Source organism: Medicago sativa, chromosome 7 (assembly GCF_051527215.1).
Source record: "Medicago sativa cultivar Bolivia chromosome 7, Bolivia_mono, whole genome shotgun sequence".
Classification (NCBI taxonomy): Eukaryota; Viridiplantae; Streptophyta; class Magnoliopsida; order Fabales; family Fabaceae; genus Medicago; species Medicago sativa.
The window spans coordinates 88,542,138-88,548,137 of NC_140755.1; positions in this window are offsets into that span (position 1 = coordinate 88,542,138).

A 6,000-nucleotide genomic window follows, 5' to 3' on the forward strand; every position below is an offset into this window, starting at 1 on the left:
TTAACATGGATGACGTGAGTTTGTCCACAAATTCATCATTTTAGTTTTTAACGAATTGATATTGTATCGATGTACTCTATCAATCTGAATTTGTAATGTCCACGGATTCACACATTTATTTATGTAAAAAAAAACTCATTGTATCATACAAAATATTTTTTAAAAAAAGATTTCGAACTTCTTAAGTGTAGATGGAGAGATTTATTTATTTTTTTTATTAGGGGAGGAAAGGAGAGAATACATAGTAATCAAAATTATACACTTTTTTTAAATTCGGTATCTCGTATGTAACTTTAATTTTTTTTCTTCTTGGGGGTATGAATATGCATTTTTAAAGATTAATCTCTAGAACATATATAAACTAAGACCACATGAGATCTGTTGCAATTTTAAAGATTAATCTCTAGCACATATATATAAAACACTTTCTGCGAAATCAAGATTTATACCTAGCATTAAAATTAGGTGAGATCTCTCTGATTTTTTTTATTTATTTTTTTAAAAAATAAAAAATTAGAGAGCTCCAATTTTTTATTTGAACATATTTTTCCCTTCACTCAATTGGAATTCAAATACGTGTTCTCCATGTTGTAGGAGTCTTAGAACCAAGATTGATAAAGAGAAATGTTTTTTAAATTCGGTATCTCGTATGTAACTTTAATTTTTTTTCTTCTTGGGGGTATGAATATGCATTTTTAAAGATTAATCTCTAGAACATATATAAACTAAGACCACATGAGATCTGTTGCAATTTTAAAGATTAATCTCTAGCACATATATATAAAACACTTTCTGCGAAATCAAGATTTATACCTAGCATTAAAATTAGGTGAGATCTCTCTGATTTTTTTTATTTATTTTTTTAAAAAATAAAAAATTAGAGAGCTCCAATTTTTTATTTGAACATATTTTTCCCTTCACTCAATTGGAATTCAAATACGTGTTCTCCATGTTGTAGGAGTCTTAGAACCAAGATTGATAAAGAGAAATGTGTGTCTATAACTAATATATACATGCAAAACTAGTATAGCAATAGAATTCTCAATTTCCCAAATTATTTTGAGAAACTGAGAGGAATCCTAATCTTATTATGCTTTGAGATCTCTAAAAGTAAAAATTGAATAAAAAAAATTAACAAGTTATAATCACAATCCTTTGGTGTGATAAAATACACCAATTCAACACACCAAACAAAGTATGATAATTATGAATGAGAAAAAGAAAATCATCATATATTCAATAGTAAATATCTATCTTTTGGTTCCAAGATTTAACCTTTACACAACGCACTATTATTGTCACAATTGGTATGCCATTCAACTATAGGAATAAACGTACTAAAAAAATACAGATACCCAAACATAGATCGTCTATGAATGCTTCATAACGTGATGAATACCACTGGCATCAATTTGAGAAGAAGTAACTCTTCTAAGAATGAGCAAATGCAAGCATCTGAGTTGTTGGTAAGTTTGTATATAAACCAAGAGGTATTATTGGGCTAACCAATTGATCCCAACATTGTGCCAGTGATAACATAGACATTTGTCTATTTATAGTACCAAAGGACTGAATGTTACTCAAAAGGAATAATTTCCCACGTACAAGCACAACATGACTTTCTACAAATAAGGTGATAGTAGAGAGCAACCAAAGAAGGAACAAAAGATAGTAATATATGCAACCAATGGAGGTTACCATTGGATTGGATTTGGAGCTGAAGGCATACAGATCTATGAGTATTAGGAATTGTTTCTTTTATAGTTCCTTGTCAACCATGGAAAATGCAACCATGTGCTAATATGTCTTACTATTTTTTATTACATGCGTGGAACGCGAGGCTCCTAATGTGAAATTATTTCTATATCGGCCCACGCAAGGCCTACTACATTACCATTATAATTATACTCAACTTGCCTACTAGTGCGGGGGAAGCACTTGGGTGACATAATGTCACCGTGACATTAAATCTAGGTCACACAACACACATTGCCACATAACATCTGGGCCACACAACACATACAACACATCTGAGCCACACAACACAACACCTTTGTGTGGCCCAGATTTAATGTCACGGTGACATTATGTCACCCAAGTATTTTCCACTAGTGCGGTGGGCACGTGTTCATTTTGGAGGATTACTAGCAACCATTTCTAATAATAAACATTTAGCCAATAATGTTTAATTAGTGTAAGCATATTAGAATTCATCGAGTTTGTTCATGACAAATTTTGTTGGAGAACTTGTATGACCATTTTTAGTAGAGTCTCTCCTAATAATCATATTTTTTATCTGTTAGACTTGAATAGTTGAATTCAAGACATTGTTTAACCGATTTGAGTCACTTTCACTCGGACCAATAAAAAAAAAGTGCAATATTGATCTATATTTTATAATCGCAATCCTTTCAAATAATTAGTGCAAGTCACTCTTCTACAAATCAAATGAATTGTTAGTACCAATAGTTATGCATGCTAACTGTTTAGTTTATTTATCAATATTTTTTGTGGCCGCATTTCAATTCATCATTTAGATGGACAGGATCTCTTGATGTTGGTATTTTTTATTTATCTTCTAGAGTTTCTTTTCCCATTTAGCTTAACCTTTTCGGCTTATTTGGTAAATGGTGCTATTGGTATAAGACTGATAGCTGGGGATGGGCTATGGTTTGAAGTTTTGTTAATGGGGAGGTGGTTATAGGATCAAGTAGGGATTGTGCTTGGTATAGAGGGATATACAACACTTGGACGATTGTTTTGAGGGGAATCGGTTTGATTGAGAAGTTGTTCAAAAAAGTGGGTAATAATAATGATACATATTTTTGGCTTGATCCTTTGTTGGAAGGGGAGAGGTTGTGTGATAGGTTTAGTAGGTTGTTTAAGTTGGTGGTAGACAGATATGTTAGGATAGGATGTGGGAGAGTCCCAAAGGAAAATCAAACCACCTAGGATAGGATGGAGGAAATGTTAAGGTTGTGGAGGCGCATGGATCAAAGGAGAAGAAGACGATGCAAAGAAAGAGAGGAAACACGAAAAAGGTATGAAACATCGCAAATGAGAAGAAAAAGACACAAAGAAGATCTGAAATCACTATGCGTCGTCAACCCTACTGGAGAAACATTGTGCCACACATTATTCTGAGCATAATAGTCTGATAACTTATCTATGGATTGTTATTCTGAGCAGGGCTGTCCCTATGAAACTAGAGGCTCGACTCTCATAGTAAAAATAGGTCCCTAATAAAAAAAAACACATAATTCTTTTTATAAGATTAATCTTCTATTTAAATTGAAAATAACACCCGTATAATGATTATTAGCCACCGAAATCAAAATTAGCAATTATTTTTACTAAAGACGTGTTTTTTAACTTAGAAATAGAAACATGAACATGATTTTTTACTTAGAAATTGAAATATGAAACATGTTTATTTTTCTTTTTTGAGTGGGGGTGGGGATATTGAGCAATAAATTTTTTCTTGAGGCCCATCACTTTAGGAAGCCCAGCTCGGTTGATCTCTTTTCACTCCCCAAAGAACGGCCCTGATTCTGAGCAAACATTGTGCTTAGAAGTTAATTAATAATATTCATTTACTTTTTCAAAATAAAAGCTTCACATTTTGCCTTTCGGCGGCATGGCATCATTCTATATTTGTATACAAATAACATACTCTAATGTACTAGGAATTCAACCCGTGTGATGCACGGGTTTGTTAAATTACGTTTAAATAATAAAAAATTAATTAATTGACTAAAAAATGGTAATCTTTATACAATGCATTTATAATTTTTTCATTTAAGTACACACTCAATTTTGATTTAAAATGTTTTGTTTATATATATATATATATATATATATATTATAAATATTATAATTTTTTTTTATCATGAGCTAGTTCAAACTATAAATATTATTTATGTACTAATTTTAGAATAAGAACCAAGAATTTATCTGGTATAAATGTAGATTTAGAAATATAAACTAAGAATTGATTCGAACCATCTCTTATATGTTAGAAAGACTATTTGTCATTAGTAGTGAATCATTTTTCCATGGTCACAAACATAAATGAACAATGTTTGGTCACAAACACATGAAAGACTTTTTTTCAAAATATTAAATCATTTTATTATCAATTTATTTTTTATTAGTAGAGAAAGTCTTTTAACATGTGTGTGTCAAAGACTAATAATTTATGCTTCTGACCATAGTAGCATTTCTCTTTAAAAAAATTGCTATAAAAACAATAGACAAATAATTAAAATATAAGAAAAAATAGCTATGAAGAAGCTTCCTAAATGGGCAATTTACTGTTTTTCTTCATCAAGTTTTTTTACTTAAATATTAGTGGAAGTTATAGTTTTGTATCATTAACATCGCACATTAAACTGATACAGTGGAGATAATAAATAATGAATTTTAGAATAAGAGAGAATGGAGAATAAGAGAGAGTGAGAATAAGCTCTTTTAGAAGTGTCACATGTTCGACAAGATTTGTTTGGTCTGTTAGGCCAGAGATTTGGTCGCACTTCATTTTATCCCCTTTACTCAATAGATTTATTAAAATATCCATGGTGCTGGTATGCATATAGTGTCGGAGTTTGAATGACCTCTTTCAACATTTCATTTTTGAAGTAGCAATTCACCAACTCTGGGCATGACGCAACATAATGATTCTTTTCATTTTCCTCATAATCCTAGTGTTCTCATTGCACAAGATTCATTAGAATGCACTTATATAATATATTTTGGGTATTATTTGATATTATCAAGTTTGAGGACTATTAAATTTTTTGAATATTATTTATTTATGAAATAAAAGAATTTTTGGAAAGAAACTTGTACAATGACACATCATATTTGAACAACTATATAAATTTGACTTCAAAATGTAATTTAAGGTTTTTCTATCATGTGCAAATATGCACTTAATTTTGGTTTAAAAGGAAAATACTAATTCATTTATTTTATTTAATAAGTAAACTTTTATTGAATAGTTAAAACATATAATATATTTACTTTAATTAAAAATTTTATATGGTGTGAAGAGTACTTCTACATGCCCATTGGAAAGCTATCATGAAAAAAAATTAAAATATGTATATAACTTTCTCTAACCTTGCAACTCAAAATAAACCTTGTCGACACTTAAATAACTCAAAATACAATCTCCTAAATCTTCCAAGCAACCTATACCTAAATCTCCTTAATCCAGATGAAATGTAAATATCCACAATAAGGGTTAAAGAAAGAAAAAAAAAAAAAGGAAGAGTAACTTAAATCCCTATCAACTCATAGTAACTAATGAAGATTCAAGGCATATGAATGGTAAGGCGGATGGGAAAACTACAATACATAATTGAAGTGGTATCATGCAAGAGTTGCTTGGAGAAAATGATGATGACCCAAAAACCAAAACTTGTACCTCAAATATTTAACACTTGTGAATCACATATTTATATACACAATAGTTAAGGATAGAAAAGAATAGTAGTTCATGTTCCAAAGCAGTAATTAAGAATACATTTTCATCCATTAGCACGATATGTGTGGGAATTTTTTTTTGTGCCCTACTTTATTCCCAAAAATATAAAAATACCCTACTTTTTCGGAAAATTGCAAAAATGCCTACTTTTCAGTACCACACCATTTCCAGTAGCGAGGTACCCTAAAATTTTATGTCCTTGCTATACCTCGCAACTCCAAGTTGCATGGTAGTTTCTTATTTTTTTTTTTTTTTTTGAAATTTTTTAAATAACACGCAAGTCCATCTTGCGTTATATTTTGTGGGTTTTTTTTTTTTAATTTTTAAATACCTCTCAACTTGGAGTTGAGAGGTATAATAAAGACAAAAAATTTCATAAAACAGGGGACACGTAAATGCATGCAAAATTAATTATAATAACTTAATTTAAAAAAAGGTAATTATAATAATAATCATAATATTTATAAAATAAAAAATAAAACGAAATACAATAAATATTAAATACTACATTT